The 27,502-nt window shown below is 33.8% G+C and overlaps 1 protein-coding gene across 1 annotated transcript in view; it reads left to right on the top strand.

The window, feature by feature from the left end:
- LRRIQ1 (leucine rich repeats and IQ motif containing 1) overlaps nt 1-27,502 on the top strand; it is a 238,671-nt gene that overhangs the window by 150,715 nt on the left and 60,454 nt on the right.

Below are 27,502 nucleotides of genomic sequence, written 5' to 3'. Positions count from 1 at the left end.
ATTTTAGTATATTTTTTTCATAATTTAACCTGTATTTGGATAGCAATTTTAATAGAAAAGGAGAATCATATTTTAATGAAAAGGACCTATGAACATTTTCAATATTTTGTCTTCTATAAGATTTAAATAAATCTTAAAATTTAGGCATCTTCATAGCACGATTGAAAATGGAAACAATTTGATTTACATTTCTGTTTTGTAATGTCTCAAACTAAAGAAAAGTTTGGTAACCACCAAATTTATACCATCCTAGAAATGCCTACTGAAGTATGTAGGGGTAGAAGTCATGGAGTCTAGAATTTTCCTTAAAGTAGATAGCAATAGTCCAGGCGCGGGGGCTCACACCTGTAATCCCAGCACTTTGGGAAGCCAAGGGGGGCGGATCACGAGGTCAGGAGATCGACCACCGTGGCTAACACGGTGAAACCCCGTCTCTACTAAAAATACAAAAAAATTAGCCAGGTGTGGTGGCGGGTGCCTGTAGTCCCAGCTACTCGGGAGTCTGAGGCAGGAGAATGGCATGAACCCAGGAGGCGGAGCTTGCAGTGAGCAGAGATCCAACCACTGCACTCCAGCCTGGGTGACAGAGTGAGACTCCCTCTCAAACAACAGCAAAAAAAAAAAAAAAAAAAAAAAAAAAAAAAAAAAAAAAAAAGATAGTAATAAAACCATATATAGAAAGATAAATAAAGCAAGTATGGGAAATTATTGAAATTGTTGGACCAATAGATGATGATAGTATGTAGGGATTTCCTTTACATTCTTTTTTTATATTAAATATTTTCCATAGTAAAACATTTAAAAATTTTGGTGCCCATTATCCATGTCAAAACACAGTATTATTTCAACAAATATTTATGGATTAATATTTTGATAGAATTAAAATATGTTCCCAATTTAAAATAAGGCTGGAGTTTTAATCAGAGTGTATTTCATTGTTAGTCGTAACTGTACCATTTCAGTCTTTTTTAAAAAATGTAGAAATTCTGCTAAAATCAGTAACAATTCTATAGATATTGTTTGTTAAATAGGAATGTTGTTGCATTAGAAAAGAAATGCCTAGGAAGAAAGATGAGCAGGGTGTTTTCGTCCTTTAATTTAACATGTATCTCAGACTTGTAAAGAGAAATCTATCCTAATAGGTTCTCTTGCATTTTATCTTGTTCTATTAAATGTGAAGCTATATCACCATCTAGAATAGTATAATATGTATGTATGATATGTTTATTGAATTGTATACTGGTATAAAATATGCTAGAAATAGTTCAAAGTAGTGATAAAGTCAAAGTGGCCTATAGAATATAAAACATTTCCACATAAGCTTTATGATGTGATGTTCTATGATTTTATTTTCTTTCCCCCATGTGAATTCTGTTTAGTTTGCTTTCTTTGGGAACCAAGTAAAGTACATTTGGCATGTCATTAATTTCACTGAATGAGTTTTATGTCTTTACCAGATTTTCTAATGTACTATAGGGTTTTTTTGTTGTTGTTGTTTGTTTGTTTAGGAATAGGCTTGGCAAAAACAGTTTTATATGGAAGATTTTTTTTTAACAGTTAAGATGTTTATTCTTGTCCCTTTTGTAAGGGGAAAAGAGTGAGGAAAAGTGAGGCAAAATCATTTATTCATTGCTGGCCAAGTTGAACCCCATGTTGTCTTTAACTGCTACTCTGGAATTACTCACTTCAGAGAATCACAGGTATTTCCTGATGCCACGGAGTGCAACTTCCAATGAAATATCCCAACTAACCCCTACTGCCCAGTAGAGGGTGCCTCCTGAACCCAATTCTTTTGAGATACAACTGTCTTATGATAAAATGCACCCCTTTTAAAAGTACAATACAATGAACTCTTCTATATTTACAGTTACATAACTATCACCAAATCTGATTTTAGAACATTGGAAGATCTTTTATTCCCTAAGGAAAAAAAAATCAAATAAAATTAGTGATTGGGCATCTGATGCCCCCCCAGAAAAGTGAGGAAGATCAAAATTAAATTTTGCTGTAGGTTCGTATTTAATAATTCCATGTGGAACAGTATCTCAACACAATGGTATGCCAGCACTGTCTTACAATTTCCTCGGTTTTGTTGAAATTGGATCATACTGTAGAATTGCTTGACTATTGCTTTCCAAAATCCACATTTATTTTAGTAACACTGTATAAATTAAAAAAAAAAACTAAATTACTTTCTATCTCTACTCTGCAATATTGACTATATGGAGTTTCCATGATTTTTCTTACAAATTTGATTTTATTGTGGCTTTTCTGAACATCCCCAGCAAAATCATTAGTAACAAGAAAGCATGGTAGATATATCTCTGTTGGTCTATGATTAAAAGTATGCTTAAATTCAAGGAATAGTTGATAGTAAACATCAAATTATATTAAAATATAAGGTAAAATACTATATCATTTTAACAGTCCACGTTTTACAGGATGTCCTTCTATTTTTTCTATATTCATAAAATGTTCACCATTTTTGTCCAGCTACCAGATTTAGATATTTAACCTAATCAAGTCTGAGGAGCCTTTGACCACTCCTGTCCCCAGAGTCACCTCATATATAAGCCATGTGTCAGATATTAGCCAGTTGTTTCTATGAGACAAGTCTGAGAGCCTGAACTCTTCGAATATTTTACATTGGCTTATTTTATTTATTTGTTTATTTATATTTATTTTGAATCAGATGCCTGTCTTTATTTACCTTTGTTATCAACCTGTAATACCTACTTGGGCTTCAATATCCTGTATTGTCTTAGAACTCAAAACCATTTGTTGGTTATTGCCTTGAAGATCTCCAGCCAAGTTTCTTTTTTTTTTTTTTTTTTTTAATTGTTTAGTTTGGAGCTCTGACATCCTTTATATTCATCACTTGCATAAGAGCAAGCGTAACTTAATGGACATTAGTGTAGATTCTGGAGTTAGTCCAACACAGTTTGAAGCTTGACTTTATCGTTTATTAGCTGTGTGACCTTGGGGAGGTTATTTAACCTCTCTGTTTCTCATTATTTTTCATCTATGAAATTAGAGGGGAACAATACTTAGGCATGGGGAGTATTGTGAGAAGATTTTATTTGTGAGAAGCTTGGAACACACTATCTAAGTACATATTAAGTGCTCTAAATATAATCATTAGCAATAGTCATTTTAAAAGTATGCCATTCCTTGTTGTTCTTGTTTACAATTAGTTGTCTTTATTCCATTTATCATTAAGTACTGTGTTGAGAGTTTACTTACGTTCTCTGATTGAATGCTTTCAGAAACTTTGAGAAAGGTATTATAACTGTCAACATTTTACAGATGATAAAACTGTAGTATCGAGAGATTGATAGGTGACTTGACCAAGGTTTCTACACAGAAAACAAGTGGCTGAAGGGAAATGGTAATAATTTCTTTGACAAATAAAGCTAGCAAAATCAAAACAAAACACAAATGTTAGAGAAAAAAGATTACCAGGTAACTCTGAAATTTATACCACTTAGAATTAAAACACTTAGGAAAAAAGTAAAAAGACTAATTATTAAAATAAGATAAAACTCTGAGAAAACCATAATTAATTTTGTTTTTTATTGCTTTCTCATAATTGCATTAATATAATTAAGGATATAATTTAGTGTCATCATGGTAATGAAGATTTCATTTGTGACCTGTAAGTAGCTGCTACCTTGGATAATGTTATTATTGATATTATTATGATAACCTAATATTAAATATCAAATCTATTAGATTCTTAGTAAAGAGTGACCATTTTAAAAATAATTCCAACTTTTATTTTAGATTCAGGGGTAACATGGGCAGTTTTGTTAAGTTGGTATATTGTGTGTGACACTGAGGTTTGGGCTACAAATGATCCCATCACTCAAGTAAAGAGCATAATAACAAACAGGTAGTTTTTCAGCCCTTGCTTTCCTCCCTCTCTCCCCACTCTAGCAGTTCCCGCGGTCTATTGTTTCTATCTTTGCATCCATGTGCACCCAATGTTTAGCTCCCACTTACAAGTGAGAACATGCAGTATTTGGTTTTCTGTTCCTGCATTAATTGGCTTAAGATAATGGCCTCCATGTTGCTGGAAAGGACATGATTTCATACTTTTTAATTAATTAATTAATTAATTTATTTATTGAGATGGAGTCTTGCTCTGTCACGCAGGCTCGAGTGTAGTGACGCTATCTCAGCTCACTGCAACCTCTGCCTCCTGGGTTCAAGCAATTCTCCTGCCTCATCCTCCCGAGTAGCTGGCATTAGAGGCGCACGCCACCACGCCCGGCTAATTTCTTTCGTATTTTAGTAGAGACGGAGTTTCACCGTGTTGCCCAGGTTGGTCTCAAACTCCTGAGCTCAGGCAATCCGCCTGCCTTGGCCTCCCAAAGTGCTAGGATTACAGGTGTGACCCACGGCGCCCGGCCGATTTGATACATTTTTATGGTTTCATAGTATTCTGTGATGTATGTATTCCATATTTTCTTTATCCAATCCACTGTTGATGAGCACCCAGGTTGATTTCATGTCTTTGCTATTGTGACTAGTGCTGCGATGTACATACAAGTGCATGTCTTTTTGGTAGAATGATTTGTTTTCCTTTGGGTATATACCCAGTAATAGGATCACTGTGTCTAATGGTAGTTCTGTTTTCAGTTCTTTGAGAAATCTCCCACATTTTGAATCACTTTTTAATTTTCCGATATATGGGAACCTCCCTACATAGCCTATATTTTTGTTTCATTATTCCTATTTTTATTTAGACATAAATTAAGTCACTTTCCTGCCCTCATCTACTGAAACTTCTAAATTTGCTACTTCTAAAGTCAATGCCAAATTCAGACTTCTGGCTTTGGTCAGGGAAGGAAGTCAGGCAAGCCAGGAAAAAAATTTAGTCTGGTCCGACAACCTCCTCAGGAATGCAGGTTTAGTCTTAGCTCCTCCATTGCCTGGGACAATTATACTTGATTTCAAGTCAGGTTTTCTTAATTCCCAGTCTGCTGCTGTCATCATTAACATGCTTCCTATTTATTCTTTTATAAAATAGAAGATTTGCAGATAACCCATGGTTTCATAAACATATATTCAAATATTTTTATATTAAATGTTTAAATATTGAATATATTAAGAAACCTATAACTTCTATAATTTTACTCCAGAGCATTTCTTTTGTGATGCTTTTTACTTTAGAATTATAAACATTTTCTCCTCCTGACTTCTTTTTAATGCCAGCTTAGAAAACAGTTTATATTGTGTAGATTGCTTTAAAGTAGGTCTTGCATTTCCCTAGCTGTATATAGTACTTGCTAGTAGTGCCAATGACTATATATTAAGAGATGGCAGCATAAATACCACAGGGCATATGCAGGCAACAAAATACGTGAAGGCATCTCCGTAAGAAGAGATGCTCATAATTTTATTCTACTGAGCAAGTTTCAATAATTAGTCGAAATTATCATGGATACAAAGATTAATAAAATGTAATTTATCAGTATGTCAGTCTCCAATAAACATTACATTTTGAATTACTGTTTTCCTACTAAGTTTTGAGCTCCATGTATTTCTTTAATACCCCTAGCCCTTAGCACGGTGCCTAATGTATAATGGATGCTTAATAAATGTTTTTTGATGAATAAATGAAAAATACAAATGACCCTGGCATTAAACAGTTTTAAAATAGATGGAGTTGCAATATGCTTATATAATGTTTTTTAACATGCAGTTTCCTTTACCAAATTGGACTCATTGTTCTATGCAATCCAGAAAAATTTCTTCATTTGGCTAATTTGTATTATCTCAGGCATTTAATTTTTTAGGAAGACTTTTCTGATTATAGTTTAGAACACCACTCACTGTGTTTCTATAATATCCTGAATAAACTTTTGTATGCCATGCGTATTATTAGTCAGGGTTCTCTAGAGGGACAGAACTAATAGGATAGATGTATATATAAAGGGAATTTATTAAAAAGTATTGACTAACACGATCACAAAGTGAAGCCCCACAATAGGCCATCTGCAAGCTGAGGAGCAAGGAAGCCAGCCTGAGTCTCAAAACTTCAAAAGTAGGGAAGCCAACAGTGCGGTCTTCAGTCTTTTGCTGAAGCCCCAAGTGCCCTTTGCAAACCACTGGTGTAAGTCCAAGAGTCCAAAAGCTGAAGAACTTGGAGCCCAGTGATCTAGGGCAGGAGACATCCAGCACGGGAGAAAAATGAAGGCTGGAAGACTTAGCAAGTCTCTCTTCCATCTTCTCCTGCCTACTTAATACAAGCCAAGCTGGCAGCTGATTAGATGGTACCCACCCAGGTTGAAGGTGGGCCTGCTTTTCCCTGTTTACTGACTCAAATGTTAATCTCCTTTGGCAACACCCTCACAGACACAACCAGGAACAATACTTTGCATTCTTCTATCCAATCAAGTTGACACTCAGTATTAACCATCACAAGTCCACCCCTTGTCAACTTGAACCCATTCACATCTCCTGACATCACACGTAATCTTCAAATAAAGACAATAATAAGGGCATAATAATGCCTAACCTAATGCAGCTAGCATTCTTACAATCAGAAGTGCACTAATTCTTAACCTAAATGCTATTACATAATGTTAACAACACTTAAATCCTGACATGAAATCAATAAATTTTATGGCACATGATAAAGGAAAAAGAAAGGAAATAAAATGAAGATATTAGTGCAAGTGTATACATGCACAAAAGTGTTCTTAATAAAATAAGAAGAAAATACTCTTGACAATCACAGTCCTACTTCTAATACCCATCCCATTGCCTTTAGCAAGCACCTCAGCAGGTCATAGTTTTTTACCTGGAGGAGTGACCCAAACCTTCATTTCTGAAGGGGCTGGGCCATTTGTAGTCCTGGCTGGAGTGGGTTCCTGTAGTTTCCTATTGACCTTAATCACAGGGCATGGTAATACTAAGGGCCACCCTAAGGGATCTCCTGTCGCATGCATACTCTTCCTTACCTCCATCATAAAGTAGTAGACTTCATCTTGATAGTCTGGGCCAATCACCCCAGCCAACACTGCAACTCCCTTGTTAGCTTGTTGACTTAGAGGTAGGAGGAGCCCAAAATAGCCAGGTGGCAATATTAACTTCCAGTTTAATGAAATCATTGTTGTATCTCCTGGTAGCAGCATTCCTCCCTTTGGAACTAAGACCTCTAGGCCAGCAGAATATAATGTCATAGGAACAGGAAGCAAACATTTTGCTAGTGGATCACTAGGGGTGATGGTGAGTGGTGCCACTTCCACTTCCGTCCCTTAATTCCTGGACCTGTGAATCCTGGCTATGGGAGGAACAGTACCATATATTGGACACTGATTCAGGGCATACACAGCCTTCTGGAGAACTTTGCCCCTGGTCTGCAAAGTATTGTCACCTATTTTGTATTGTAATTGTGACTTTGAAAGGCCATTCCACCATTCGATCAATGCAGCTGCTTCAGGATGATGGGGAATATGGTAAGACCAGTGAATTCCATGAGGATGAGCCACTGCCACACTTCTTTAACTATGAAGTGTGTGCCTTGGTCAGAGGCAATACTGTGAGGAATACCATGGCAACAACACATCATCAGTAGGGTAAAATTAACCTGTCTCACAACACCACTCACTATATTTCAATAGTATCCTGAGGAAATTATTATATACCATATAATATAATAGCCTCCTTAGTGTTGCTTATCATTTATCATTTGTACAAGGCACTGTTCTAAGTACTTTTTCTCTACTAATTAATGACATTCTCACAAGCAACTTTTGAGATAGAAGACAAAACTTCATTCCTTTTGGAAAAGATAGTGTCAGTAGAAATCTGCCTGCATTTGCAAGGAATAAAGGATAAAGTCACAAAATCTTGTAATCTGATTTTTGCATGATTTTTTTTTAGTAGGGAGAGAGGAACCTGGAGACAGAGTCAGTAACAAAACTAAATAAAATTGAAATGTAAGTTGGAAGCCCTTAGAAAATTGAAGATCAGGAGCTATGTTTTTATTTTTTTAATGTAATATGATAGCTCTTGATATAATTATCTAAAATCTTTTCATGGCCTCCTGTTGTCCTTTGAATGAAAGCTGGGCTTGATATTAATTATCATGGACTACGGGACTATAATTGTCAAGCCCTCTTTCTTTTCCTCAAGTATGATAAGCACTTTATTATTTTGTAGCTTTTGTATTTCATCCTCTTTCTGCCTAAACAGTACCCTTAGCATTTTACACAAATGGCTGTCTTATTGTTTAATTTCACATTTATCCAGTGTGAGAACGTGTCCCTGTAACACTATTTCACGTAGCGCTTTCCTCTCTTACCAGCTCCTGACTCTCATAACACCTGTCATTTTGGGGCATTTATTTGCTATTGCCTCATTCATTAATTTAAACTGCTTACTTACTTATATATTGTGGCTCCAGCAATAGTATGGAAGGAGAGCCATGTCAGGATAGTTTATTCTTATATCCTCAGCACTTAGAGCAGTGCTAGTAGTATGTTGGCTCTCAATAAACATATGATTAAGAAAGAAAGTAAATGTATATGACATCTTATAATTAAAACTTCCTAAATATATTCTAGGCAGTACCACACCATTTAGTAATATAAGGTTTGAAATAAATTTCAATTTTCTACAGAAAAAAAATCTGATTAGAGAATTTGGTCCACTGAAGCATAAAACAAACTATAACTTAAAAAAAAATTATTTATCTCTGGATAAGGTAGATTCAGGGAATGGCAATCTGAGGTCTGAGAGCAACCTATTCAACTATTTTTTTTAATCCAAATTGATTATAAATAGCTCATATTTTTTGTATTTCCCCCTAATTCTGCCATAATTGAATATTTTTGTTCTATTCCAAAGTATGTATTTGTATGTGCATATAATATGTGTGTATATATATATACACACACACATATATTTACTTAAATGCTGATATGAAGTCAGTAAAACTTACATCACATAATTAAGAAAAAAGAAAAGAAATAAAATGAAGATATTTTCTTAGTACAAGTGTATACATGCACAAACATGTTCTTAACAAAATAAGGATTCGTATATACTATGTAGATATGAAAATTATATATACATACATAGTATATGTATATATAATTTTCATATCCCAGGTATAAATATATATAACATATATATTTATACATAGATACACTTTTATACGTGTGTGTGTGTATATATATAGATGAGATATGTATATGGTTAAATTTTAAATAGGAAGAGATTTCAGAGCTCTTAGAGGTTTTGAAATGGACCTTATGTAGCCTGTGTACTTTTTATTAAAAAATAAGAGTACTTCCATGTCTCATAATAGAGGACTATGTAATTCTGATCAACTGTACTTCAGAGAACAACTACAAAAACTGTAAAATTTTTGTTTTAAAATTTCGTTGAACTCATTGGAGAACTAACAAGTAAGGAATTGTAAGTCAAGAAGGAAATCCAAAGAACTGAGAAGCTGAGAAAATTTTGATGTTACTTGCCTAGGTCAACTGGAAATAGATTTTCACTAGCCTCTTACCTGAAACAAAATAAATCATCTCTAAAATAGATAATATAATTCTAGACTTCTTTTTATCTCCACAACTTTTCATATAAAATACCTGGCACACAGTGAAAAATAGACATGGAAAGAGATGAGACATTGTTATTGAACAAGAGATAGCAATAGACAATAGAAATAGAGTCAATGAGACTTTAGATAATAGAGATTTTAAAATAAATGTACTTAGTATCTTTGAGGATATGGAAGAAGAAATTAAGAATTTCAGCAAGATATTAAACCTATAAAAATATCCAAAGCAAAAGTTTATAACTTAAAACCACAACTGAACTTAAAAATTCAATGGATGGATTCAGCTACAGATTAATCAAAACTGAAGAGAGAATTAGTGAACTGAAACACATGTAGAATCCAATAAAGAGAAGTGTGAGGTAGTGGAGTACAAGTAACATTTGAAGAATTTATGGTTGAATATTTACCAAAAGTGAAGAAAAAGCTGAAGTTGTAAATGCAAGAAACTTAATGTGCATGAAGAAAATATATACAATAAAAACCACATCTTGGTATATCATCATAAAATTGCTAAAACCAAAGACAAAGACAGAAATTTTAATAAGAGCCACAGAAAAAGATACATTATCTTCAAAGAAGCATCAGTAATAAAGCTAACTTCTTCAGAGAAACAATTAAAGCCAGAAGATAATTGTTATGGACTGAGTTATGTCCTTCAAAAATTTGTAGGTTGAAGCCTTCATGTCCAATTCGGCTGTATTTGGAGCTAGGGACTGAAAGAGGTAATAAAGATGAAATTCGGTCAGAAGGGTGGGTCCATAATCCAATAGAATGAATGTCCTTTTTAGAAGAGGAAGAGACACCAGGAGTGTGTGGGTACAGAGGCAAGCACATATAAAGAGAAGGTGGCCATCTGCAAGCCAAGGAGAGAAGCCTCTGAAGAAACCACACCTTCCAGCACCTGGGTCTTGGACTTTTAGCTTCCACAACTGTGAGCAAATAAATTTCTGTTCTTTAAGCATCCCAGTCTTTGTGGTATTTTATTATAGCAACCCAAGCTGACTAATGCAATAATGTAGTAGTAGCTTCAAAGTGCTAAAATAAAATATCTTCCACCACGAAAGTTTATATCTAACAAAACTTCCTCCTTCAGAAATGAAAGCAAAGCACTCATACCACCCACTTCCCCAATTGATGCTTTCCGGGACAGCCACAAAGAAGAGTGAAGGCACCTGGGTTCCTGAGCCAAAGCTTCACAGAGAAAGTAATAACTTTGGTGAAGTCCATGGCACCCCTTTGTCCCTTGCCCATTGTAAGAAACTTCTCTGTCATCTGTATCAGGTACCCACCTACCTCTCATAGGACACTTTCTATATTTCTGAAATAGCTAGAAATTCTATCAAAGTCTCAGAGAATTATAACAACATCTTGGAAAGTTTGTCAACCTTAAGAATATTTCCCTTTTATCTAAACTAGGCTACATGAAATAATGAAGTAATATTGGATTTAGACTGAGAAAGTCTTGTGTTAAATCTTGCATAGACACTCGCTAGCTATGTACTCCATGTCCTGGTTTTCTCAATTGAAAAATCAGAATCTCATGTAGCCTTTACTTCTCATGATATATTGAAAATTAAATGAGAATCTAATGGCTTCTGGATAAAAATGATGCAGCTGAAAACCTCCCTAAAATTTCTGTGGAGGCTTTTTAAAGATATAGATGAGCAAATATGGGAATATTAGGAAAGGGCAACAGCAATAGAACTTTTTAGGCTAGAAAGTAAATAAGTGAATAATAAAGAGAAGGCAAAAGCTTAAACCAGCAATGGGAAAATATGAGAACTATCTCTATGTCAAAGGTTTGGGAATTGATGGAATTAGGCCCTCGTGATATGAGATGAAGTGGGTATTAAAATAAATATATTGGCCGGGTGCAGCGGCTCACACCTGTAATCCCAGCAGTTCATGAGGCCAGGGTGGGTGGATCACGAGCTCAAGAGATTGAGACCACCCTGGTGAACATGACAAAACCCCATTTCTACTAAAAATAAATAATAATAATTAAAAAATAGCTGGCATGGTGGTGCACACCTGTAGTTCCAGCTACTCGGGAAGCTAAGGCAGGAGAATCGCTTGAACCTGGGAGGCAGAGGTTGCAGTGAGCCGAGTTCATGCCACTGCACTCCAGCCTGGTGACAAAGCAAGACTCTGTTTCAAAAATAAACAAATAAGTTAAATTAGATAAAATACATATATTTGTCTTACCTCAACAACATTTTTAACATTAATTCTGTAATAAAATTCTGTAAATTTAACATTAACTTTAATTCTGTAAATACAGTCTCTGTGTTTGAGAATACCAGGGTTATTTGAGATTCTTGGTGTCTTATTAAAACTAAGAGTAATTATAGGAAGCATATTAAATGCTAAGGCCTTAGGCCATTCTTCTAATTAACTCCCAGAATGCTGATATATGTGTCCTGGTGAACTCATGCTCCCATAACAAAATACCATAGTCTGGGTGCCTTAGAGAACAGAAATTTATTTCTCACAAATCTGCACACTGGAGTCCAACGTCAAGGTTCTAGCTAATTCAATTCCTGCTGAGGGCTCTTGTCTTGGATTGTTGACAGCCACCTGCTTGCCATATCCTTACATGCGCATGCATGCACTCAGAAAGCTAGAGACTACACAAGCAATCTCTCATACACACACAGATACACACACACACACAGAGAGAGAGAGAGAGAGACAGAGAGGGAGAGAGAGAGAGAGAGAGAGAGAGACAGAGAGGGAGAGAGAGAGAGAGAGAGAGAGAGAGAGAGAGAGTCTTTCTCTTCTTCTTACAGGACTGGTAATCCCATCATGAGGGTCCCACCCTCATTTCCTAATTTAACCCTAATTACTTCCTTCCAAGACCCCATTACAAATACCATCACTGATATTGGGGATTTGGGTTTCAATATATGAGTTTTGGGAGTACACAAATACTTAGACCATAACACCATACCTTTAGTCTCCAGGCAAGAGATTAAAAGAGGAGTCTTTCTGAAGATTCTTATCAGTGCAAGAGGAAACATCTAAAAACTGACGTCAGGTATTTCAATATAGGATTCAGGTAAGTCACCTTTAGGTGAAGCTCTCAGACAGTAGGGTTTGCCCATTTATGCAGTTTCCTATCAACTTTATAGACCCCCAGTCTAAAAGAGAAGTCCACAAATAATGATCATTAAACAAACAAAAGAAAACATATAACATGAAAATTAGAGAAAAAAGTAACAAGCATAATAAAGATACCAGATGAAAAACATCTTCAAGAATACCATCAATATTTTCATAGACATAAAAAGGTATGTCCATGAAATAGAATGAGATGCTATAATAAGAAAAGGGAGATCAGAGCCCCAAAATATCTCTGAAAGTAAAACATGATAGCAGAAATTAAAAAAAAAAAAAAGTCGGCAGAAGATAGTGTTAAATAAATCTCCCAGAAACCAGAGCAAAAAATACAGAATGATAGACTAACACACAAAAGAAAGTATAAATAGAGAGTAAGTTCAGGAGGTCCAACATTTGATAAATAATCAGAGATCCAGGCCGGGAGCGGTGGCTCATGCCTGTAATCCCAGCACTTCGGGAGGCCAGATGGTTGAGGCCAATAGTTCTAGATCAGCCTGGAAAACATGGCGAAACCCTGTTTGTACTAAAAATACGAGAAAAAAAAAAAAAAAAAAAAAAAGCTGGGCATAGTGCTATGTGCCTTTAGTCCCAGGTACTTGGGAGGCTGATACAAGAGAATCACTTGGACCTGAGAGGCAGAAGCTGTAGTGAGCCAAGATCATGCCACTGCACTCCAGCCTGGGTGACAGAGCAAGACGACATCTCAAAACAAAAACAAACAAACAAACAAACAAACAAAAATCTGAGATCCAGAAACAGAGAATAGCAGCAATGTCAACAACAAACAGACAGAAGAAAATTGTCAAAGAAATAATTCCAAAAAAAATTTCCAAAACTAAAGGACCATTTTCCAGATCAAGGGACCCACTAAATGTTAGGAAAATGAATGAAAATAAACCAATCTTTTGGCACATATTTGAAAATGTCATAAAACCAATCAAAACATAAAATTCATGTTAGGAAAATGAATGAAAATAAACCAATCTTTTTGGCACATATTTGAGAAATATCATAAAACCAACGACAATGAAACGAACCTCAAAGTCCTCCAAAAGGAAAACCAGATCTCTTGCAATGGATCAGTTATCTAAAATATATTGAATTTCTTGACAGTAGCCTTGGACCCTAGAAAACAATAGAACAGTATTTTCAACATTCTTAGAAAAAGTTATTTCCAATCTAAAATTATATAAACAGGGAAACTATTAATAAAATATAAGAATATAAAAGAATGCTAAGTCTTAATTTATTTCCCTTGCACCCTTACTCAGAAAGCTACTGAGGGAACTGCTCCACTGAAGTGGTAAACCAATAAAAACGAATGAGATCCAGCAAGAGAAAGAAGCAAAGGAATTTCATGATGATAGTGAAAAGAGATCTCAAGATGACAGCTCACACAGGCTTAGAGAATAAACATTCTATGATGAGAGAGAACACCATGAGCAGTCTCTCTGAGCAGGGAGAAAAAAGAGTATATTTGCTACCAATACATTCAAGTATATCAGATCAATTATAAAGTAAATACTCAAGAGTGTTCTTCAGGCAGAAGAAAAAGACTTCTAGATAAAATCTAGGAGATACAGGAATTAATAAAAAGCAAAGAAGGTTTACTATGTGGTTAAATCTAAATAATCATTGGCTTGGTTCAGGGGTTTTAACAATAATAAGAATTTTGGATGGGTCTATAATATTTATAGTCATGGTAACAATAACATTATGCTTTGAGTTTTTTAAACTGTGCATCAAATTACTTATGCCTAAAATGGTTTTTGGTCGGTTTTTTTGTTTTGTTTTAGATGAGTCTTACATTTCTTTCTATTTTGCTATCTATACAGCAGTGGTGGAATAAAATCATATTCACCAATTTGGAATTATATAAGACGGAGTTTTGACTCTAGTACAAACCTATGTGATTTTGGTTAAGTTACTTAACCTTTCTGTACTTGATTTTCCTCATCAATTAATTGGAACAAGTAATATACACCACACAAAGTCATTGGGTAAATTGAATAAAAATGTATAAAAGCTACAAGAATGAGCTCACCTTTAGAATGTATTAACTACGATTTAATTCCTTATCTTCCCTATTTATTCTACCAGTACATGTTTATCAAATTTCTGCTTTGAGTTTGGCATTGCGGAAAAAGATGAGGGTACAGTGATCAATGACATAAACACAAACCACGTGTAATACAGTTCACTATCTAGAAGCAGGGATTGGGGAACGGGAGGCAACATAAATACTTCATGTAAGTGTATAACACAACTGAGTAAAGCTCTGTGGAGGGAAGCTCATTATGAATCTAGCCCAGAGACATGAGGGAAGAAGTGACACTTGGACTGAGTTTGAAGGCTTAGTAAAAGTAACTAGGCAAGAGGGGAGGTTGTGTAGAATGACTATTTCAGACTAAGACATGTCCTGTTGAAAGACTTTGAAGACTGGGTTAGCCTGGGCCATTCAAAGAACTGAAAGAAGGTAGGTATGGCCAGAGAACAAGGAGGGAGATGATGCTGGAGAAATTGGTAAGGCACAGAGCAATTTTAGTCTGTCCTTTTTAGTCCATATTGAGGATTTGACTTTCTATATTCCAATGATAACAGCCACTATAGGATTGTAAGCAAAAGATAAAATGGTCAGATTTGTTTTCCAAGTAACAATTATGAAACATATGGTGTGAAGGATTAATAGGAAGGAAACAAGAGTAAATACAATACCAGTCAAAAGATCATGGCAGTGGTTTGGCACAGAGATGGTAACTTAGACCAGGGAGAGCATAATAGATATGGAGATGTAGGTGGAAAAACAGCACATAAATCATGGTTACCAAGTATGAGTATGTTCAATTTGCATCTCACCTATGGAATGAGAAGAATAATATGTATCCCAGAGAGATGTTGTGAGGAGTGAGAGAACTATTTACAGTAGTAAGCGGTGCTCAGTATGTGACAGCAATTATTATTTTTATTTCCATTATCATTCAAAATTTTTCTATCACATTCTTTCCTTCTCTCTTAGCAATTGGTGTCCCATTTACTTTTTATGGCTAAAATTTTCCTCTTTCTTTGGATGTTGTCCTACTGATCCATGATGATCTTCCATGGTGATCCCATATTTAGTTATCTCCTGTCATGTGTTTCTTAAATTTCTGTCTCCATCATCTGCCTTAGTTTGTTAAAATAAATATGTAGACAAGCTGTAATGCTGTCATTGAAAATATTATTCTGCCTCCTCAGACCACTATCTCATTCATCTGTCTTTAATCCTTGCCAACCTTCTTAGGCAGTCTAATCAGTGTCTTTATTCCTCACCTTTAGTTATTCTGCATTTTTTATTTTTTCAAAACTTACTTTTGAGCTTTCATTGTCTTCCACTGTCCTTGAGTTGGGAGGCACCAGCAAATACCAGTTTATACTTCAGAAGATAAGCCTAGTAAGAGAGACGCGTTGACATTTATAAGCTGATATACAATCCTCTTAATAAAGTTATTCATGGTGTACATTCTACTCAAATTACATTCATTATAGTAATCAGTGTTTGTCTCTTAGTTACTAAATTCAGAAACCTCTTTTCTATCCTCATTCTACTTATCTTCTTCAGTATTTCATTCATCATTCTCCCCATAATTTGTCTTAGTCCCTTACATCTTCACTTCCATTCTCTCTTGGTTCTTCTATTTACCTGGGACCACTCCTTTTTAATTATCTTCTCCATCTATTCTTGTTGATTAAATATGAACATTATGTAGAATTTTGTTTATATATGACCTCATTCTCTACACAATACCAGGGATACAAAGATGAATATAGGGATACAAAAATGAGTACTACATAGTCTCTGACTTAAAAAAAAAAAAAAAAAAAAACAGCCTCTGAGTCCAGTTGAGAAACCTATGTAAATGGGCAAACAAAATATTGTAGGAGTGTACAGCACACCTATTCCTATGACACAATGGAAAGATCAAGATAGAATACCTAATTCTATTATGTAGCCTATGGTTACAGGCAATAACAACCTAATATCTACCTCTATCCTTCCTCTTTTGATTTATACCGTAAAGTATATTATATTCTTTCCACTCTGTCCACCTGTTTGATTATTTTTATTTCCTTTGTCTGCTAATAGTATCATTAGCCACTTACTCAATTTAGAAAGTCAAAATCATTCTTAATTCTGTTCTCTCTCTTTCTCTCTCATTCCCTATACAAGCACTACCTTCACATATCCCACTGACTTCAGAGTCTCTTGCCTTGAAATATTGTAAATAGTGCCCTTTGTAATATCAACAAATCTCTCAGTCTTGAAAATGCTATCTTCTACTTCTTTACTGCAATGTCTTTACAAAGCATAACACTGCTTATGGCACACTGCTGTTGAAAATAGTGCAGTGCCTTTCTGTTTCCCCTAGTATGAATTCCAGTCTTTCATATCCAACGCCCTTCACTTACTGTTCCTAGTCCACTTTTCTACCATCACATTGTAACTTTCCTCCTCATCTCCTGAAATATTCCTTAATTATACTAAAATACTTCAGTATATCCCCAACTATGATAAACTGTGTTCTTTCTAAAATGTCCTGCTCTGCAAACCTTTATACTATTTCCTTTATCTGAAATGACCCTCATCACCTTTCCATCCGACACTTCCGCTTATCCTTCACAATTCAGATAAATGTCATTTCATCTGCAAGTCATTCCTAGTACACCAAGCCTCCCACAGGCCTTTGTAACATCCATGTCTCTGTAACATCGTTTGTGTCTGTTTTTATCTATTTCCTCCCAACTGTTAATCTTTTCAAGGTCAGGGATCAAATCTTAATCATATTTCTGCTTCCTCCCATCCTCAGAACATAGTAACTGTATTAGATTCATCTATACTAGGCACTCAGTAAGTGTTTGTTGAATTAATAAACATTTCTGACTTAAAAAAATCTTTGGATTCTCAGAAACACTCTTCCTGCCAATTGCTATTACTCAAAGTCAGATACTGGCCTATTTCCAACTTAAACTTACAACTCATTCAGTGTTCACATTCAAGCTATAAGTTCTACTGTCTCAACCACCTCTGAGATCTATTTAGCACACTTTGGAATTTATTTAATCATTTCCTACTGAAGCTCAACCAACTGTGAGGTTGTGGACCCTGAAAAACTTAATCATTATAAAGGTTGTCCCTTCATTTTAAGGTTTCATAGCTTCTGAAACATTTTTTCTGAAAGAATGGAAAGGGGTACTATACTAACGTCAATATGTGTTTTTATGTTTCTCAAAAAAAATAATATTTTCCATGAAAATTTTATAGTACTCTAATAGAACTGGGGGATCCCACATATTTTCCCTAAAACTTCAATACCTTCTGCAAGATTTCTCAGGATCATTATTTTAATTTAAAAAAAAAATGATAGTTCAACCTAATGGTTAGGAGAGTGGGCTATGGAGCAAGACAATTTAGGTTTAAATTTCAACTCTGCCCCTTGCTAGGGATATGACTTGACCTCTATACATTTCTTTGTCCATTTCCTCATTTTTGAATTTGGCATAATGAGATAAAATAATGCTTAACTCACAGAGTTGAGTAAATGAATTAGTACATGTAAAATGCTGAAAACAGTATCTAATACATACAAGTTCAATGAATGTATTGAACTTAGCTATTGCTATTATCAGGAACAGTAACCATTTGCAATGAAATTTGTTAAAATTTAGAACTGAAAACATTTTGAAATATTACATTTTAAAGTATGGTATGTTTGTGTGTGTGTATTCGGGAAATTTATTATTCTGCTTAGACAATAAATTTTCAATGGAAAGGAATTTTCTTGGTAATGGTAAACGCAAATACTTGATAGATAAGATGTAGATTCTGATAAATGATCTATTCTACTCTAAATTTTAGCTGGACAAATTTGATAAGCAGGTTTAATCCACATATCTCAAGGTGATGTCAATCAATCAATCAGTCACACTTCTGGCATTAACCTACCACCCCCAGTATTTATAGTATCCCATGTCATTTCTTTTCTTCACCCTGTATAAGGTCTTGAACTTAGGTAGCCCATTGAAGCATGAATTAAAGAAGAAACTGATATCTTTAAACATTCCAGTAATAAATCTAATTATAAAATTAACTTAGTTTTATCCCCGACTTAGAGATAAAATATTTTGATTCAGATATTGATATATACTTTATAAAGATAAAATTTATATTACAATATTTTTCATGAAGAATAGAAAAACCAACCCTTCTAGAATTGCTGACCTGGAAGAGTGAATATATTTCTATAATTCTTGTGATTCTAGGATGTATGTTTAAAACAATTTTGAAGCATTTATCAATATTATAGGGAAATAAAATTATCTTTTGAAATTTTCCAAAACATAGCTTATGGTTCTTTGTACCGATGACCTTAAATTGTATATGAGATTTTTCTATTTAAAGATAAATGATTATATCAAATACTATTTGAACATTAGTGAAGTGAATTATTATAAATAACATTTAGATTTAATTTTAAGAATGTAAAACTTATGTATCATAGAGTCAACATTTTATCATCACACAAATGCTAAACTCAGTTGCAGTTTCTCAGAATTGCAACGTTTGAATGACGCACTTATGTTCAAATGGACTTGTCTGTGTTTGTGGTAGTTTATACATTTAAGCTACTCTCCTATCTCATTGTGAGGAATCTGCACATGTACATATATACATATTTCCATCTGATGGAAATTCTTGGCAGGAAAGGTTAAATGAGAATTTATACCTTCCCTTAAACTGCTTGCCTTTTTATCAGGTTTTGTATTGAAACCAAAATCCTGCATTAAAATATCCCTTATTTTTTCATGTATTTTTCTTTGATGTATTTCTGTTAATATTAGAAGAAATATATTATTGAAATATTGAGAAAGCCTTTCTATTGTTATATGTAAGTATCAATAATTTATATATTTGAAGTATTTTATTGTTTAAAATGTTTAAACTTAAATGTTTATAATAAAATCCCATTGCAACTGGAACCTTAGGTTCTTAATATTTGAATATGTTCACCAAAAAGCAATGAAAATCTTCCCCTTTTGTACCATTTCTTCAAAGAAGGAAAACAGTTTCTGTTTTAAAAAATATTAATGGTCGTGTTCAAAAAAGTCATCCAATCATCTCTGAGTTTGAAATAGTTTGAGGACGTAAAAACACTGGAATTATTTTTCTACAACTCATCTCACCCAAGTTAAGAAAAAAAATATTGAAGAAATAGAAACAATGACAGGGGTTGGTAGATTAGAAGGAGAGTAAATCCTTTTATATGTTTTTGTTTGACTATTAACTAAAATTGTATGTGCCAAGATTTGGTTAGTTGAAAGCCCTACAAACTGGGCTTATGGAAATAGTAACTGATCCTTCTAACATTTTGTTTTTTAATACACCATGAGAATGCATTTCCCCAAAAGTGTAAGATCCCTATCATGATATGTGATGAAATGCTTTAAAAAATTCTATCATAAAGGAGAAGCATCTTTCTTAAAATTCTAAATCATGTAGCTAATGTGAGCTCACACAATAGAGGCCCACACATTGAAATATTTTCTCATTTTTAAGGGAATTAATGGCTCTCCACCAGCCCTTTAACATGTAAAATGAGTAGGTTACTTGTGTCCAGTACATCCAAAAAAGAGCCAGGATAAAATAAACATAAGGGGTTGGATATCTTGGAAAAAATCTGTCATGGGTTTGGGTTAATCATCTCCAGAAGAAATTCAACTTGATGCCTGAAATGTAAGACTTCTTGGAGAAAGCAGAAAGGCCCGAGGCAGTGTTGATCTGAAGGAGTGCTCTCCATGGGTCAGAGCTGCTCTGCTGGCAGAGTGCAAACCCAGTTCACAACCGCGGCCTCTGAAAAGTTGTAAAAGACTGCAGGGGCCTTCCAGTGCACGCACTCCAGCTTTGGTTACATAGTTTTAATGGCCTAGTTTCTTATTATAAAATAAAACTTAAACATAAAATCTGTGCCTAATTTTCCAACCTTCTGTCCATCAATGACAGGATTCTTTCCTTCAACATTTGTAAAACAAAGCAATTTCTCAAGTTTTAGTAATCATATAGAAAAGTATTTGCAAATATAGCACACTTGTATTTGGTATAGTTTTCATGATGTCCTATTTGTAGGCTTCCGAACTTTGGAAAGTGAGTTATTGAAGCAGTACTTTGGATTAATTTTCTTCGATCACTTTTCATACATTTTTGAAGTGTTTTTTTTCCGGTGACAAGTTTCTCTTTGTCTAAAATCCCTGACACTACATGGCTTGTAGACTGAAAAAAAAAAAAAAAAAAAAAAAAAAAAAAAAAAAAAAAAAAAAAAAAAAAAAAACATCATTTTAATTATCAGTAATGATTGTGAACTCCAACAAAACTGATCTTACGCTGAGTAGCTCAACTCAAATATTTACACATTTTACCCCAAATTCTCCTTTATGTTTTTCAGTTCCATTATCATACCTAGAGTATATTCACTTGAAATAAAATAAAGTGAATATAAATATATGAAAATAAAATATCATGGGCTTTGGTTAATCATTATTAGCACAGGAGTAATTATGTGATTCTATCCTGTATGAAAATTCAGTGTGCTGCTAAATTACCATGACAAGTTTTTAATCCACTTTAGAAGAAACATAGCATAAAGAAATAATTTTTAGTTTCCTTTGCTTCTATACATAATTTTATTGCGCCCAACTGCCAAGGGAATTAAACTCAGGTAAGGTCTTAATTAAAATACCTGAGCATGTCTTAAAGATGCTTACTTTTTATAGACATATAAGGTTGTTTGTTTACTGTTATACTCTTATAATCTATTTATGTTCTATGTAGACTTTTCTTAAAATTACATGTAGGCATAACCTGACTAGTTCTAGCAGAGAAACTTCAAACTTTAAACAGTGTAGAAGTCAATCAGTTCAATGAATAGAGTCCTAAGTGCTGAAGCATTTCAAATCCTTTTTCATTTGACCACTTGGTGACCTGATAACTATTTCCTGTCCCTAAATAAGGTTGTGACCCAGGTCTTAGAGTGCGAAACTCAGATAATTTTAGAAACAAGTCAAATACCATAGAATTAAAGAAGTAGAAGACAGTTCGACGGAAATTCTTTCTTTTAAAGTGGAATAATGTATCTTAAATATGTAAAAAACTTGAAATGTATCAGCTTTTATTTATTCATCATATTTAAAACTATGAAATCATTGATTTTATCACCAGATATCTCTAAAAGATTAACTTGCAGTGCAATTCCTCATTTCCACTTATTTATGATAATTGAGATTATAAAATAAATACGTAAATACATTACATGTAGTAATAGTACTATTTGAATAACTCACCAGAATAGTTTGAAAACAAGTGACATTAGAAATTATACATTAAACTTACACATATAGATGTGTATGTGTCTGTATGTGAGTGTAATAATCTAAACTGTATTAATATTTATAACTACAGAAATTTGAAAGTTATTGAAGAGCAATAACTACAAAAGACCTGTACATTTCAGACAATATGGCAGGAATATTTCTAGCCACCTATTTGAGCTGTTAAAATGCCTTTGGCAATTGGATTAGGGAAAGGAAGACTCTTACAAGTGCATTTTGCTGATCTGAAAATGTAATTGACTGTAGTTTGTTTTGATAATTTTTTTTTGCTTTTCTATAACTTGGATGTGAAATATAATGTTATGAAATGTTAATTATTTTAATGAGGTCAAGAAGTATTTCCTTAAAATAGCAGTTTTAATGTTTAACATACGTTTGATACTTTTCTCCTTGTACAGTTAATAAAGCTATGGATTAAAATATATAAGAACTAAACTTAAAAATACGATTTTAAAAAAGTAAATATTAAGAAAAGCCTCTGAAATTGACACTTAGCCTGAGATATTTAAACTAAGCTGAGGTTTACACTTTTCATAAGGATCATATGATTTATCAAACAAAAGAAATTCTCAGTGTTGATCTCATGCATTTTAAAGAATGATTATAAACTAAGCAGATAAAAACTATAGGATTGATTAAACAGTGAGAAAGTATTATTTTAGATACTGTTTTAGAATGTGATATGCCATATTACTCATAAGGATTACACATTTTTATTGATAATATACCAATTATACACTCAGAAAGATAGAATTTCACTCTTCTTCAATTGAATGTTGAACTATTGCCAATTCCACTCTTACAATTTTATAATTTGTTTTACTGTGTGTTTCATATGGAATTATATCTTGAAAATGTGTGTGTGTATGTGTTTAATTTAAATATTAAAGGTAAGGATTTTCAAAAGTAAAATATAAGTTAATGTAAAATAAAGCAAAGCATCAAACTCTTGATTTTTTTCCTAGCTTTTATCTGAACAAAAGGAGAACCCCTAGAATATATTCAAAGAATGAGTTGTGAAAAATACGTACAGAAATAAAATTTCTACCAAAATAATAAAGTTTAAGTATTTAAATTATAGCAATAACAAAAATTATAGCATAACTAGAGATGTTTTAAACATTTATTATTAAATTAACAGCCTAGAATAAAAGTATGAATAAAGTAAATTTTCAAGTGTGATCTGAGCTTTCTATCAAAGTGGTGGTAATGATTCCTAAATTTCAAATTGTTGTTAAAGAAAGTGTGAACTAATGTTGTACATTATCTGTCTCATATAAACATAAATACAATTTTATTCCACCTACATTTTATTTTTGCTCTTTGATTTAAATGAATGTTTCAGCTACCTATTTATAAACACACCTTTTGCTACATATTGCTACTATTTATAAATTTTGTGTCTTTTATCAAAAATTACTTTTTTGAATTTAATTGCTTATATATAAGGTGCATGCTATGATATATAAATAAGTAATTGATAAAATTTGAAATTGTTTACTTTTAATATAAAACTATTTTTCTTATTTTAAGTATAATGCACTTTATATTTTATGAGTTTAAATCATATTACCACTGTAATCATAATTTTATATAATATTTAAATAACATTTAAGAGCAAATAATAAAAATGCAATTAAGTTACAAATGTATACATTTATGAAGGTTTGTTTTATTGTTGTTGTTAAGGTCAGACAACAAAAATTTATTAAGCATCTACTTGATCAAAAAAAAGTTATAGTTATAAGATTAAAAACTTTCAGGGATTAAGACTAGAAAGTAAGCTCTAAGTACCAGGAAAGTATCTTAGATTTAACCTACAGATGACCTGGACTTGTTTGTTCAGATGACAGTTCTAAAAGTGTATAGGGAATATTCCTATTTAACACAATTATTTGCTGCAAGCCTTGACCTCAGTGACTGTCAGGGACCAAGTCTGAATTGGCCCATTCTCTGATATGGTGACATTGCTTCTGTTGCCTCGATTGTGACCTCTGATTGCATGATACCCTTGAGAGTTCTGTAACAAGCGTAACTCCTGGTTCTTAGCCAGGAAGGTTGGTCTGCCTGCATAGATTTGTCAGCCCCTTTAGTCTGAGTAACATATGCTATCTACCCTGCCATGGTATACTAGTTATTTTATTTATATACATCTCTCTGAGTACTTTAATGGTAGCATTTCACAACTAGTGGAATATGCAAAAAATTCTTTTTTTAATAAGAAGTCTGTGTAACGTATTAGTTCTTAGAACAAATGCTTATTTACTTGCAAACAGGTTCATTGTCTTAGTGCATCAAGTTATATGTATGTAACAATTTCTCACCCACATGCGTACCTTTGCCTGCCTCAGAGAAGTGCACACCTCTTCCCATCCCCCACCCCCTTAATCCTATAATGTCTAGTATAAAGAAAGTTGATGTAGAGAAGTAGCATGGCATAATTTGATATCAATAATGATTATTAGAAAAAATCTATATTTAAAACTGGCTTAAAATAGCAGCTTCAGCACTGTCACCACGGATAAACTATTTAGTCCTGAACCTCCATAAAGCATCACTCAGAGTTTTAATTGGAATTAAATGAAAATTAATGTACTATAAAGGGCATATCACAACTTCAGAACATACTGTGATTATCATTATGATAACGATATTTTTCTATGCTTCCCAAAGGAGAAAAAACATGGGAACTTATACATCAGTAGATACAGGATAGTTCCTAAATTTTTGTAATCACAGCATGGAATGAAGGCTATTGCATGCACAGCAGCCTGAACAGAACAATTTACATAGCTTTCCTTACCGTTTAACTAAAAGCTAGGATCAAGATAATGTGGAATCATTTGTTTGTCAGTCATGTGTTTAGACGTGGTTTGGTTATTTGAAGTTAAATTATAAATGGGCAGTAGAAATGGAAATTTAAACATTTTCATGCTGAGATTTAGTGCTTTGTCCACCAGATCAATGGTTTTCTAACTTTACATTTTAGCAGAAAACCTCTGTCTTCCAGTGAAATATTACTCACAGAGTACATATGCTCTGGTTTAGAAAGTGAATCATCCGAGCATGGTGATTCATGCCTGTAATCCCAGCACTTTGGGAGGCCAAGATGGGTGGATTACCTAAGGTCAGGAGTTCGAGACCAGCCTAAGCAATATGGCAAAAACCTGTCTCTACTAAAAATACAACAAAAATTAGCTGGGTGTAGTGGCTCAGGCCTGTAGTCCCAGCTACTTGGGAGACTGAGGCAGGAGAATCGCTTGAACCTGAGAGGTGGAGGTTGCAGTGAGCCAAGATCATGCCACTGCACTCTAGCCAGGGCAACAAGAGTGAAACTTCATCTCCAAAAAAAAAAAGAAAAGAAAAACAGAAAGTGGGTCTGATCTCTTGGCTGCTTCCCTAGTAGCCACTAAGATTCATTTGCAAAGCCTCCTAGGGCTTCACAGAGCACAATTTAAAATCCTGATTAGACCTTACCAAAGAACAGTCCCCATTAAAATACTCTCATTGTACCCAGGACCAACCTACATGTCCTTAGTATTTATCACACACAGAAATATACATTTAAAAGCTATGACTAGAATGTCTTTATGCTGTGTGCTGCCTGAAGTTTGGGACTCTATTGGCTTACTGCTAGGCCCTCAGGACTTAGAATAAGCTTGGCACATAGTAAGCACTCAGTAAAAAAAAATCAAGTAATTTATGCAAATACATAAAATTGTATTAGAGTAACAACCAAAAATCATATAGCATGATTCTTGTTCTGGTTAGGCTAATTTAATGACCCAAGATTGACTGGTATGGATAATTGCATTTTATATTATAGATTACAAGGTGCTATTAAAGTATTAACTATTTGGTATTTCATTGATTATAAGATGTATATTTTATTCAGATTTTAACCACTGTGAACACAAAATGCATAAACAGCATAATCAATGGCACAACTGATGGCAACTCGGAGTTGCTGTCAACCAGCTGATAGTTGGCAAATAATATAAAAACCTTTGATTATTATTTTCCAGCAAAATCAAGATCAAAGCGTTATAGATCCTATGAAATAATGTAGCACTCTAAAATTTGCAGAGTACTCATAAGAGTGACATATTTGTCACTGAAGCAGTAGTTAAAATATTGAAATACTCTCTTATCTGATTGTTACATAGCTACTTCCTGGAGTCCCCTTCCTACTACAGCAATGCCACCAACTGTGGCTGTCTTAGCTCTTCTGTTGAAAACTCCTCTCAAGTTTACAATATTAAGTAACTAAAGGATTTACATCCTGCACAGCAGAGGCCCTTCAGAACTCTGTCCCTGTTTAAAGCCAGTGTCCTTCCTGGTTGGTCAGTGCCAATGTCATAAAGCTTAAAGTTCTTTGCTATCACCTCTATTACACATAAATTTTTTGATATGATTCAACTCTGAGAGTGAGTCATAGGAATTATGATCCACAAGTTTTATAGATGAAGAAATCAGGTTCAGCAAGGCAATGTTACCTGTCCGGTTCGGCAAACTTCATTTTGAACTGATGCCTTTAGTAATAGAGACTGAACAAGGTGGAGAATCTCAAATCCAAGCAAGTACAGACATAAAATTTGATTGTAAGATTAAGTTAAAGTAAGCAAAAATCCCAGAAGAAACATAAATAGTTAGCTAATTCAAAGATGCAACTCCACCAGGGAATGTCAAGATATGCTCCTGTTAGCAAAGCAGCCCATTTCCAATAATGATTAGCTCTTGGGGCCTCCAGATGAAATGAAGAAAAGAGCAAATGGCTAAATTCAGTATCAAGAGACACATTGCATATCAGCCCTCTCTGGGCGGCTCTGGCATTACTGTATTAATGAAATGACCCCTCCAAGAAGTGCCTTTACACACTGTAACTATGCTTCATTTACTGCTCTCTGATGTCTGTATTCTTGCCACAGTATGAGCACTAAGGAAATATTCAAATGGAAAAGACAATACAAGTAAAGGTAGGGAAAATTAAAAAACAAGTGAAGATTTTTAAAGAAAGGAAGTATTGGGGAATTATGAGAAATCTTGAAGAGCAAAATAACAAAATTACATCGATTATAACATCAAGAGGTCAAGAAGCATAAAAGAATATGCTCCGAATATAACCAACCTCTGAAAGTCACCATGAAAAGTATAACAATATAAACATTAGTGACTGGATAAGAAATTATTTTGATACAAACTTTTAGATAATTCTTGACTGCAAAACCCACATATGGTACTAGATAAAATAAGGACTTGAATTTCCTTTTCCTGGTGGGAAGATTTAAAAAAATATATAATATCTAATAATATATATTATTTACCTGTAACTATACAGTTAATATTAAAAAAATTTAATAGTATTATTAAATTATGTATTTA

The sequence above is a fragment of the Rhinopithecus bieti genome, unplaced genomic scaffold (genome assembly GCF_001698545.2).
Source record: "Rhinopithecus bieti isolate Rb0 unplaced genomic scaffold, ASM169854v2 scaffold_11966, whole genome shotgun sequence".
NCBI classification, from domain to species: Eukaryota; Metazoa; Chordata; class Mammalia; order Primates; family Cercopithecidae; genus Rhinopithecus; species Rhinopithecus bieti.
Note: the sequence above shows the minus strand (reverse complement) of the source record. Positions and strands in the feature narration are given on the sequence as shown.